Genomic DNA, 13454 nt, shown 5'->3' on the forward strand with positions numbered 1-13454 from the left:
CACCAAGGGTCCGCCCTAGAGATGTTTTCTCTTTTTTCCACCCCCAACCCCTTGGATGGTCTATTTGTTTCGGGGTTAGCACGGGCTTGAGAGGAACTACTGAGCCAGGCGCGGCGGCTCCGCACGCCAGTGCCCGCAGGAAGCCTCGCCCAGCCCCGACCCCACCCTCCGGCGGCGCCCAGGGAGAGGCCGCCCGCGCTGGGCTGCGCGGCGAGCGGGGGCGGGGCCAGCGGGGGCGCAGCCAATCGGCGAGGCGGCGCGTCCCCGGGGTCCGCGGCTCGCCGGGCGCGCAGGGGGCGGGGCTCCACTTGACAGTGGCGGTCGCCGGGCAGCCGAGCCGGGCGCAGCTAGCGAGCAGAGCGGAGCGGAGCGCGGGGAGCTCGAACGGCGCGGGCGGCTGCGGCGGCGCCGGGGGTTCCCGAGGTTCCTGCTGCAGGCTCCCGCTCGACAGCCTCCGGCGGCGACGACCACGGCCGCGGCGTCCGGGCGGGCGATGCTGCGGCTCTCCGCGGGAGCCGGCGACCTGGCCTCTTCCTAAGGTACCCAGCCCCGCTCGCCGCTGGCGCCTGGGACTCGCAGCGCCCCGCGGAGTGGCTTTGTGCAGCAGGGGGCGACGGGCGGACCGCGCCGTCTGGGCCGCGCCGTCTGGGCCGCGTTCCCTCGGGGAAGAGGGTGGGGAAGGAGGGCTGTCTGGGGCAGCAGCTGACGGCATCCCTGGCTCCATCCTCCTCCTCCTGCGCCCCTGTGCTTTCAAAGAGGTTTTGTTCCAGGAGAAAGTTTGATGCCCACAGTTAAGGAATCAGACCTGACTGGTGGTCCCCAAGGCCCAACCTGCCCAGTGGCCCTAGGCACTGAATATGAGCCCTGGAAACTCTTGCCGCAGTCTGACCCAAGCATCCTTCTTGACCTAGGACCTTCCTAGAGGAAATTGTTCTGTGGGAATCCCCCGTGTGGCGGATTTCTGGAGGCGACATCCAGCGCCTCCACTTTGTGGCTTTTTTTTTTTTTTTTTTCCAGCAGGTGATCATTGGCCCTATGTTCTGTCCCCGAGTAGAATAATGTCCACCAAAATCTGAGCTTTAAGAGCTCCAAAATTTTACACCTACTTTGTCTCAAGTCCAATGTGTCCAAGAAGCCAGTGATATTTCCATTGATTTGTTAATACTTTCTTATTGTCACTTGCTTTCAGTGGGCATTGCCAGAGTGCTGGGACAGATGCTATAGAACATAGCAAAGTGAGTAGAATTTATGACCCATCTTTTAGGTGATTGACAGGAACAAACAATATGGCATACGTACCCACTTGGAGATGAGCAGAAGTTTCAACTTTAAAAAGTAAAATGGATTGTGAGAGCATTATTTGTTTTCATAAAATATCCTCTAATGCAGAGAAATAATAATTAGAATTAGAATTGAGTTTTAAATTGAGTAGTAAAGTGGCTCGGGATATAGGTAGTAAGCTATAGAGATTGCCATGGTCTTGCAATTTTCAGATATATATTCAATTTAAATATATGTTGCATTCTATTTAGTTCTGATCTGTCTGATACCTTTCAAATAACACGTGTAAATTCTCACATTTACACTCTTATCAAGCAACATTCGTACCATAAAACAACTTTACAGTGTCCTTGAAACACCTTAACCAAGGACATCTTGCACGTATTCTGGTCCATCTAATTTACCCCATACCAGAAAAATTATCTGTGATAAGGCATTAGTTTCTTTAGTGGTAATGTAATAATGTTTATTAAGCACATTCTATGTGCCAGACACATTACTGAATGTCATGAGTGCATGTGTGTGTATTTAACTCTCATGATTGCCTTAATGAGGCATTACTGCTTTCCTTGAGTTTGTATTATTTCCCCCAAGGCTAGCTGGCAAGTAAGTAATAGAGATAAGGTTTGAACCTGGATCTGCCTGGCTCCCTGCCCGTGCTTGATCACGTCTTTGTGGCATCTCCCAGCTCTTCAGAGAGAGTTGCCCTGTTACATTATAGTAAGGATAATGTTTACTGATCTGGGGCATCAGACCCTTACAGAATGTCTTCTCTCTCTGGGAACCCACTACTGTGTACATATGCACAGAAGGTAACGCCAAGGCTCCTCGGACTTAGCCCCTGCTCCATACTCATAAGTCAGATGAAAGCATCCAGACTCGTAAGCCCTTCACCCTTTCAGATAACTCAGTTCCGGAAGGAAGGTGTTTCTTCAATTGAACATGTATTTGAATTGACCAAGTGTTTCTCTCTCTGGCACTTAAGGAGCAGTCTCTGCTTTCTGAGTTATCTGTATCTATTTCAGCTTTTAATATACTAGTACACCCTACTGGTTGGCAGGCATAATCTTCTCTGAGGTGTTCACACTGGCACATGTGTTCTCCTGTACCACCTGTCAGGGAATTTCTTGACACAAGCTGGCCTACTTAAAAAGACTGAAACCGAATCTCTGGGGAAATTGGTATTAGCCCAAAGGGTTTCTAAATACTCTAGTGCTGATCCAAAAAGAACTGAATGTAGCGCCCTAGAAATGGGAAGCAGGCCTTTTGCATAGTGGGAAATGCCATGAATGTCGTATCGCATATTGTCCACACTATTGAAATATGTGCTCATCCTGTAGATATCTGTTGCATGGTGATGAATGTGGCCACCTCTTCCTGATTTGTTCATCGTTTTTGCACTAAGGCAGTCATCTCTTGACTGAACTGAATCAGATACATCATAATTGTGACATGTTAAATTTTAAAGCTGTGTCTGAAAACATGGTGTCTTGCAATCTCAGCTATTGTTCTATATTTCCTCTTCTCTAGGGGGAGGTGTGTGTATGTGTGTATATTTGTGTGTGTTCTCTTCCTTGGTGTGGTTTTTAGTTTTCTCTGGTTCCAAAATGATTTGCAGAAATAACCTGTGACCATATGCTGCCTGGAAACATATCCTTATAGTTGGCATTTTATTCCTGTTCCTCTAGTACTCAGAACCTCAAAGTCCCATAAGGATCCAATGGCATTTCAAATGGACCCTCTTGTCTAATTATTTCACTCCGTCCTCGTAGCAGTTAAGTAGGGTCTGAGTTTAGAATATAGCACGAGCACCTCTATTATCTCTAAGCTTCAAAAAGTGGAGCAACACCAATTAAAGTGGGGAAAGTGGAACATGAGATTTCCTCATTGTCACATTCTTGTCCCAGAATGGAAAATGTGCCAAAAATCTTGTTGAAATAAGAGTAAATAGATTTCTTTTGACAAGTGATCTGGAAAACTATACCAAATTATGGGAATTGTACAGTTTCCCTAAAACTGTGAATATCCAAATAGTTTCTGAATTTAAAACTGTCCAGAACCAATAAATTTCCATTCTGCATACTATTCTGTTTTTAAAACTTTTCATTAACCACAAGTCCATCTTGTTTTCCACATTTCATCAAATTTAAAATATCACCAAATGTTAAGACATGTCATTCTTTTTATGCTATTCAAGAAGGAAGAAAAAACTTCTGCCAATTTTATTATAATATGTCACTTTAGCAGTGGTCTGCTCTGACAGTGTGTGAATAGATCATACTAGACTGTCATGATTTTCCTGTTTCATCTTCTCTTTCATGGGTTGCAGTACATTTTTCTGTGAGTACATTTGGTAGCATCATTGAGTCTTTGATGGACAATCTGTATCACATCAGGAACAGAGTATAACAGCTTCGTCAATGTGTGTTTTTCTCCACTCTGATAAAGCATTTGGATGTGCTTTGCAGGGCATTATGGAGATCCAGCCAAGGGTAAACATTTCCTCTAGTAATACAGTGTTTTGCCGTACTGGTCATTTTTGGTACCTGCACGCACACAGTTAAATCTCCTTATAGTGCCAAGTCAAGGTGTAATCTTTTTGAAAACAATTTAAATAGTAATTAATAAGAATATACACAGGCCCAGCAATGACCACAACTCAGTAGAAATGCAAACCAGATGAATTACTGTGACAGAGTTTATGCACATCCAGGGACATGAAAATTGTGCTACGACTGTGGTCAAGTTGCCAGCAATTTTAATATTTGATCAGTACTAAGACATATCCTGACTTCAGGGATAGTAAAATGTGGGGCAAATCTATTTAGTAATTACCTGGCGAATGAGTTTATGAATATCCTCCCACGGAAGGCAAGGAGACCTATATAGTTGTTCACTACCCTCCTGCTAGTGAGAACACATTCTTAAGATTATGACATTAACAGGAATTTCACACACAGAAAAGGTAAATAGGCCACCATTAAGTGTTTGATTTGATTTACAAAGCCCTATTCAAAATATTTGATGCCATTACAATACTAGTTTAGGGTAGAAGAAATTCCAAAGTAATTTTATGGATTTTTCTCCACTGATGGAATTATAATAACTTACTTTCGTGTGATCCAAAGCCATAACATGCTTGGACACTGTGTTTAGTTTGATTTTATGTTCTTTTTTGGTCTTTTTCGTTTTTATCGGTACCAGAGATCGAACTCACGACCGCACACTTTGATTTTATGTTCTTGCCCTGTGCTTCTTTAGTCCAGAGCAGAAGGAGCAGGGAAATGGATTTTCTTCCTTTGGACCCCTGGAACTGAGCTCAGAGTCAGTGACCATGCCTGGATGTACAAACCCAAGACGATACATACCTTCTTACTTGTTTTGCTATGCAGTCCAGTTTTTAATGGCAAAAAAGAGCCATAGTCACAGCTTATATGTCTCAAAAAAGATTAAAAAGGAAATCTTTCTAAGCAATACAGATCTCCCTCTGTCAGTGCCTCTACTGCCTGCTCAGGCAGCATATAGTTCTAGATGAAGGGCAAGCTGGATGGATATGACAGGAAAAAGAATAGCAAGGAAGCTATCTTAGCAACCAGGTCAGAAGCAGACTGGAGGATCTGAATTAGGACTGTCCAAATAACCCCACAATCTGTGAATGTAACAGCTGGACCTGCAAAGATGTATCAGTCTTCTAGTCCAGTGAATTATGGACCCCTAAATGCATATCTAATAAACTGAAGTCACTCGTCCGTTTCTAGGTTACACTCCATCTGCTTGTTCTGGGAATGGTACTTGATGGCATCACTGTATGTCTCCAGGTACAAAAAAAGCTGTTTGGTCAGGTGGTGGGTACCATCACAGCTGGCTCTTGTTTAAGTAGTAGAAAAGAGTTACTCATTGATCCTTTTTGGTTATACATTGAAACAACATATAATCACTTTCATTAAGTATTGTTAATATGGGTTTTGTTTACTGAACGCAGTGAGATGAAAGAAAACCAATTCTATGTTATGTGGGTGTTCTGATGATACCTAGGATTTGTTTTAATTACTTACGATGAGACACGCAGACATGGAGGCGATTTGATGAAGGTAGAAATTTATTATACTCACATTACCCTAGGAGGAGGAGGCATGGCACATGACCCAGGCAGTCCATGCACGGAAGCTCCCGATCTGCCAGGGGGCAGAGAGAGCCTAGCGAAATATGGGCGAAACCCTTCAGTGTGGTGTGTGTAGGAAGAGACACTGGTGCGGCAGGGTAAGCAGATGTAGGATTGGGCTAGTTTGTATGGTTTATGTAGGCTCGAATCTAGGGACTGTCCCTAATTGTCTGGCACCTGATCTTAACCCTGGAGAGGAGAAGTGGCTCAGATTGTAAGATTCAGGTTTGATTTGCTTTGCATATTCAGCTCTGCTTGCAGGTGAATGTTTACCCTCCCCAGGTGTTGGCCATTCTTTGTAGGGAGGAAAATAAAACTCATGGCTAATACACAGGGTTTCTTTTTCTGTGGCCAGCTAATGAATTAGGTCCACGGTATATTCTGGAGTATGTTGTCAAATGAGTAGAAACACAGAGCTTGAGGTCTAACAAGAGGTACTAATTCAGTAAACATTAATTAAGTGTGAGTCATGGTGCCAGATGGCCAAGCCATGCTCAGGTTCAGTGCTTGATGGATATGAGTCAGGTATGCAGTGTTTATCTTGCAAAAAAAGAGAACGGGAGAACCTATACCTGAGGAGACTGATAAACCACTCAGTATGAAAAGTAGGGATAACATGGATTATTTACCATGCATTTGGTATATCAGTATACATCAAGAAGCATGAATGTAACATACATCTTTTTAAAGGAAATTTTTTAGGATAAAATTTCAGTTGCAGAACTAGTTGTATGTGACAAATTTTGTGCTCAGGAGTAGAGTTCTAAATGTTACTAAAAATACCATACTTTTCTTCCTGACTACATGTCAGTATTAATCAAATGATCACATGACACACACTCATCAAGTAATGGTACTGGAGGAGAGTAATGTGAAAGCAATTAACAGAGTGTGGTGGTGACAAGCCTAGGCGTAGAATATCTAAGACATCGCTGCGTGAACCCAGCTGGAGGGTGACAGGGAGTAGAATGGTGTTAGACCCAGGACCTTGCTCAGAGTGCTGAGCGGCGGGAGTGTTTGGACTCACTAAGTGAATTAAAGGGCTCGGTCCTCTGAGCAGCCTCCTGGCTTTTCTTGATGTGGTGGGTTAGTGATGACAGTGCCTTTGTAGTCTGATGACTTTTGCTTAGAATGTTCACCACAATAAGAAACAGTAAAGAGAATCTAAGTGGTTCAGGCTCATGGTGGCGGGGGTTAATTCCTTCACAGTGAAAGTGCGGAGATTGTCCTCTGCTTGCCTCTCCCTTGTGGCTGTGCTCCCATCTCCTCCGCAAAGTGTAGGAGCTTATCACTTAGCTGCCTTGATGGAAATGATCTGAGTGTCCTCCTTGGTCACAGCTGCTCTCTCCTTGTTGCGCAGACTGACAGCCTGGCTCTTTAAATGGCAGCGTTTTCCTGTGCTCACCAGTAAAAGAAATGCTGCCTGCTTTATGTGCTTGACCTATGTATGATATCCTGGTAGTCCTTAGGTTTTTCACACCAGTAAAGTGTGCATCTCCAACAGACCAGCTTCAGTCCATACTTTTATGACCTCTAACCTCTAATACATCCTGAGTGAGGCCTATGTAAAAGTGGGATAGTCGGTCAGATGAGATCTATGCACAAGTGCTCCTAAGTGTTTGGCTTCCCTGAGCCTTTTTTTTCTTTATGCTTCTATTTACAAGTGACACCTCTTAATAGGGATTAGGGAAGGGGGCTGGGGATAACCTTCCTGGAGCATTTTTTTTTTAGTGTTTGCATTCAATTTTAGATTTAGTACTTGTGAATTTGAATTGTACTCACTTGGGCATGCGGTGAGAATAGGAACAGTCCACCGATCTTCTACCCCTACAGCCTCACAAAGTGCTTGCAGAAGTAAGAGCTTAATAAATACTGGTTGAATTTAAAATTTTTGGTAGATTGGTTGACACAGAAATTCTCAACCTTCTTTAGCTCCAAGATGTCTATTTGTTATGAATAAAAGTCTCCACAGAGTACTTTATAATCTGATAGTTAAACATCTGAAACAATTGTGATCAGCAAAATTATTTTTTTTTTACCAAATAAAAGCAATGATAGTAAATTTGCTTTAAATATTAAAAATCATTATTCAAAGTTTTATATATGGGATTGAAAACTTTGTGACCAATGGTATAAAATTCCATATTTGGATTTTTTAGATTATTTAGTGAGCTTACTTTAATACTAAAAAATAAGTATAAACCTTGAAGAAATAGTTAATAAAAATTGCTAGAATAAACAGTTTAAAGAAGAGATACTGAGGCAGTTTGGTGCCTCACTCCTTCCTGTGATCTCAGCACTCTGGAGGCTGAGAGTTCAAGATCAGGCTGGGGTACAAAATAAGTTCAAGGCCAGTCTAAACTGCAAATTGAAATCTCATCTCATAAAAGAAAAAACAAAGAAACAAACACACAAAAAAAAAACAAAACAAAAAAACCCATTCTGGTCATAACCAAATACTTAGAATAACAAATACAAATATTGGTCATGAACAATAAATTTTACACAGGTCACAATGTTAAATGTTGGGAGAGAGAAAAAGGAAAGAAAATAAAGTAAGGTATTTACCCTAGGTACAAAAGCAATTAAGGTTTTTCTAAATGTTTAGGATATTTTCTGAAAGATTGGAATAACAAAAATGGAGAAGCATAAAAATAATAAACCATAAAATAGTAAACCAAAAGACAAATGAAAAAAAGGGGAAAGAACATGGATGATAAGACAGTGTCTAAGGTAAGTTAGGAGTTGATATAAACAGGTGTGGCGTGAGCACTCAGAATCTGTCTAGTTCACCAGGAGAGGAGCATGCATTTGGGATCTGACGTACAGATGTAGGATAGAGACCCACAGCATAGAAAGTGTGGCTGCTTGTCCAAGGTGTAGTTTGTGCTTTAGGAAAAGTCACAGGGATTGGAAAAGTTGAAATTTCCTGTCCACTGACTTCAGTTTCATTTATCGAACTAATAAAACAATAATGACAGTAACAACCCTTGTATTACCATTAAAGAAGGTACATATTAAGAATTTTTCTCCGCATCCACTTGAGAAAGAACCACTTATTAGGACTTTCTTCTTTTACTTGCTGTCTCTGCAGTTGGAAACAAATCCAACAACAGACTTCAGTTCGGACAGTCGTCTGTACTAGTGGTGTATTAGGGCAGTGCTTTACTTTGGTTGTGTCTTTCGAAAACACGTTGTCCAAAACAGTATTAAAATTCAGTCCAGTAACAAGAAATGTTCACTCCAGTGTTGTTTTTCTTCTTGTTCCCGTTGGAGCCAGAGGTGGAAACAACCTCTTTCCTGGCCTTCAAAATTGTCAAAATAAGGAGTGCAATTGCTGTGTCTACATTACACAGTCAGCCCTTTGTATTAAAAAAAATTTTTTAAAGTCAGATTTAACCTTCAGATCAAAAATATTCAGAAAAAATTGCATCTGTTTTGAATATGTACAGAATTTTTTCCTCATCAATATTTCCTAAAATTTAACAACTATTTGCATGACACTTAAATTGCATTAGGTATTATAAGTAATCTAGAGATGATGTAAAGTTTTTGAGAGGATGTGGTAGGTACTGTGTGAATGCTAAGCTGTTTTCCATAACTAATTCAAGCATTTGGAGATTTTGGTATCCTGGGGTCCTGGGATCCATGCAGTGTGGATACTGAGGGTGATTATATTTGGTATATTTTTGGAATGGAGGTATTTTTGACTCAGACTGACGGGGACTTGTTTTCTTCTCATCCACAGAATGTGGAGTCAGTGACTGACTGTTTAAGGCTCTGTGGTTGGTGTTGATACAGGGGAAGAAACTCCCAACCTATGAGTTCGTGTTCTCTAAAATTGAAGAATGAATTTTAGGAACAATGGAAGTTAAGAGCAGAATATATTTACTGAGAGAAAGAAAGCTATCTGGGAGAGACACAGAAGGAGTCCCTAGTGGGTTGGCAAAGACGCTGTCTTTCCTAGGGACTTTTATAGAGCAAAACTCCAAGGTGAGATGGGTCCAAAGTGAGGAAAAATGGGAACTTGCAAGGTGGGCATGAGGTGGGACAGAACTATGGTCAACCAATAAGATTAAATGCTCCAGCAAAATTGATGACAAACAGGCAAACGGGCATGCTTAAAGAGCAATGAGTCCTCCTGTAAGGGTTTGAGGTGGTGACTCCTGGATTCCTCAGGATGACAGAGACTAATTAGAATATCAGTCTAGGATGTGGGCGTATCTGCTTGATTTTTTTGTCTTGAGGTCTGGCCCACAGCAAGTGTCTGTCTTCTCCAAGGTTACAAAGTATCTGGGCTTCTGCTTGACCTCTTTTGAAGGGCTGGCCCTGTCTGACTGTCTATATGTCTATCTAATTCAGTTGCCTGTAACAGTATTACTATAAAATCTTTACATCCCCTCTTTATATCATTTAATTGCACCTATGTGGTAGACAGTTCCCTTCCCGTAGAGGCTGTAATTTGCTGTTTTACAGGTTAGAAAACTGAAGAACAAAGAGGTTAATTATTTCTCCCAAGCCACCCTGATATCCACTGAAGACTCTAGGGAAAAAAGTCCCAAGGTATTCTTAGAATTAATGTACTTAATCCCAGACCGTGAATTTTAAACCCTTACATCTTAGGTTCCTTGTTGTAAAATGGGGCCGTTTGTTTCTACTGGACAGGATTATGGTAAGTTTGCAAGACAACCTGTATGAAATATGTAGTATACCGGTGGTGCAGGTGTTACTGCTGCTTTTGGAAATGACTGTGGTCAAGTGAAAGTTGCAGGTATTTTTATGCACTGTCGGGTGCAGCCCAGCCACGTCTGCTGCTATGGCAGGCGTTCTCTCCCAGCCTTCACCACCACGTATATACGCAGCTTCTTTCGTGGGCCCTCAGGGTCTGTCTAGAACTTTCTCTTCTCTGCTGAAACCCATCTTTTCCTTACATGGAGTGACTGGATGAGTGGGAAGCAGGAGAAAAGGAAGGGGGTGGATCCACTTTGTTCTCTGCCGGAGGCTACACCCACTCAGCACCCCAGTGGGATTAAATCCACTAAAAGTAGAACATGAGGAAAGTTTCCATTTAGTCTTCTGGTGCCAGTTTAAGGGACTATAGTCTTTATTTGCTGTTGTTACTTTCTCAAGTAAAAGGAGAACCATAGAGGAGCTTTAGTTTAAATAGAAAGAGTGCATTTATTACAGGTTCCAGGAAGCTCAGCTGGGTAATAGATCTTAAACATTTTTGCACATATACTGTAGCCAATGAAGCTGGTATTGTATTGCCCCTACCTTTCCTTAAAGAATCTCTTCCCAACCGCTTGGGACTGTTTAGAAGTCAATTATGTTTTACTTGAGAAACTCAAAATATAAATAAAGGGCAAGTTAAAAAAAATAGGTAATAGGGGCCGGGGATGTAGCTTGGGATGGCACAAGCACCTGCCTGGCAAGTACAGGGTCCTGAGTTCAATTTCTGGTACCTCCCATCTCCAAATAGCTAATAGAAAAAGGGAAATAGATCTTTCACAAAAGAGAAGGGGGCAAAGAGATGGAGTGGGGGATGATGGAGACGAAAAAAGAATTAAGGTGTGTTAAGTATTATTATCACCTCGCCCAAGGAATGCCATCGTTATGTACTACACACATGTGCTGATAAAAAATTAAAACTGAAAAAGATCAATGATTAGATAGCTCTTTTATTCCTAGAAATTTGACAATGTGGGTATGTGATATTTGATTAATAGATTTATAAATGCATTTTAAAAAATTTTATTATAAAGAGAACAAAATAAAGTCAATCAAAAGCAAAACAATGAGAGCAATACATGACTTCAAAACAGGATAACAGAAAATCAACAATGGCTGCCATCATGCCTTATGATGTCTTAAAATAGCTGTCCATACCATAAGACATAATAAAGCAAAGCAGAACAGAATACAGGCAATCAAAACAAAACAAGGAGAATGATACAAGACTTTAGAACAAAAGGAGATCAACAATGGTAACCATAATATATCTTGTTATCTTTGAAATAGCTGCCTATACCATCAGACCTAATAGAATCTAACAAAACAGAGTGAAACCAAACAAAACAATGAAAATGATATAGGACTTCAAAACAAGATAATAGGAAATCAACAGTGGCTACCACCTTCCCTTTTTAGACATTTCCTCCTCTTTCACCTTCATAATATCTGTTGTACATTTTGGATCCCACTAATTCCTTCAGTTTTTTTCTCTTTAATTTTAAAGGGAATAAAACAGCAATAAAATGAATCAAAACAGTGATAAGACATTGCACATTGTTGTCCTCCAAAGAGTTGCTTAGCTTTAGATTAAACTTTAGGATTCAGCTAAACAAATAGAAGAAAATAAAGCCGTCCATAATCTGACCTTCTAGATACAATCACTGTTTGCATTTTTAATGTTTTCCCTGACTTCTTTTTTGGATATGCATTACTTACAAAACAAGGAATCATGTGGTACTATTATGTATACATTACTTACAAAAAAGGAATCATGTGGTACTATTATGAACAGCTTGGGTAGAAATACGAGAGGCAATCAGACAGGGCTAGGTCCTCAAAAGACTCAGTACAAAAGATAAAAACACATGTGCATCTGTTGGAGGACAGGCCTCAAAATACAGACAGAAGGACCAGGCCTATATGCCTCCCCCAGGGCACGTAGGGCAAGGTAAGTGTTGACTTCTATCTAATAAAGTCTTGCTAGAGATCAGTTACGTCGGTGGTGACCAACACTCCTGAGCAAATCTCTTTGGTTCTTTCCACGTACACTTAGGACGTGATTGGCTTTCCCACTGACACAGTATTACCTCAGGGCTATACTTACAATCTTATTGGTTGATCATAGTTTTGTCCCACATAGTGTTCACCTTGTGATTTTGCTCTGTAAAATCTCCTCTGGAAAATGGGGTCTACGGCAAACCCCTTGGGCCCCCTCCTGCCCCTCAGCAGCTTTCTCCCAATAAATATTTTCTACTCTTAACCTTTGTTGTTTCTTAAAATTCATTACCCAATTTTGGGGAATTGGAACTTGGTGTATCTGACATCTAAAGGTTGAAAGTGACATTTATTTCCCCTGTACCATTTGGAGTTCCGATATCATTCCTGTATCAGTATAACTTAGAGGAAATATCCTTTCAAAATAGTAAATCATCATATAAGGTTTTTTTTAAGATAGTGTAAAATTATCAGATCATGGTGCTTGTGTTGTTGAAGGATTCAAAAAGCCGCTGCGCAGTCCCTACGCTCAAGTCTGAATCCATCCTTGTGTAGGAGGTCCTCCCTGCCTCGGGGAGTTTGCAGTGGCCATGCTCAGCTTTGCCTGCTAAGCAACAGTCCTCCATCGCTGCAGGACCCCTGCCTCTGCCTGGCCTGTGTTCAAGAGCGTCCCACCGCTTTCCTGCTCTGCGCAAGGTCACAGAGTTATCCTGGTGGTTCCGACATGGAAGTACAAAAGCGCTTTTTCTGCCTTGCATCTTCTAACAGATGAATGCCAGGAGACAGACACACAGCCCTGCCAACTGGCCTCTTAAAACCAAGCCCATTTGCCAATAAAAACTCCCGTTCAGAATGCTGACACCTCCCCATCTTACAAGTTCTATTTCTACAGCTGGTTCTCAATTATCACTCGTCCTGGGAGCCAAGATGCCTAAGATAATTGAAGCCCTCAGATAATAATGAAACTTTGTGATAGTTTAAATCTCCCCATCAATCTTTCAACTGGAGCTGTTCACAAATGCACTGATTTGTGTTTCCCCTGAACCCCCCACTGTTACTCCCTCAATCAGAGCCTAATGAGCAGAGAGTAGCCAAAATCTGGTTGCCAGAGAGGTTCACAGAACCAGCCTGCTTTTTTTTTTTTTTTCTGTTTGTGAAGAACAGAGACCATGGTTCTTTCTAGTAGGATCAGACAGGATTCCTTCTTGGTTCTTTACAGATATTTTACCCTCAGCATGTAATGCTTATTCCTACCAGGTTTCTCCAGATGCACATCAGTGTTCTC

The 13454-nt window shown here is 41.6% G+C and overlaps 1 protein-coding gene across 2 annotated transcripts in view; it reads left to right on the top strand.

Annotated features, from left to right (window-relative positions):
- The first annotated feature begins 403 nt into the window (after positions 1–403).
- Positions 404–13454, top strand: part of Fry (FRY microtubule binding protein) — a 418719-nt gene continuing 405668 nt past the window's right edge. Inside the window, exon 1 of one of the 2 annotated variants that reach the window (XM_063232589.1) lies at positions 404–539. The gene's annotated coding sequence lies outside the window, so the exon portion shown is untranslated. The remainder of the gene's footprint in view (positions 540–13454) is intronic. The other variant, XM_063232590.1, reaches the window with a different exon arrangement.

Source organism: Cavia porcellus, unplaced genomic scaffold (genome assembly GCF_034190915.1).
Source record: "Cavia porcellus strain 051 isolate PalLab524CR breed Dunkin Hartley unplaced genomic scaffold, mCavPor4.1 scaffold_21, whole genome shotgun sequence".
Classification (NCBI taxonomy): Eukaryota; Metazoa; Chordata; class Mammalia; order Rodentia; family Caviidae; genus Cavia; species Cavia porcellus.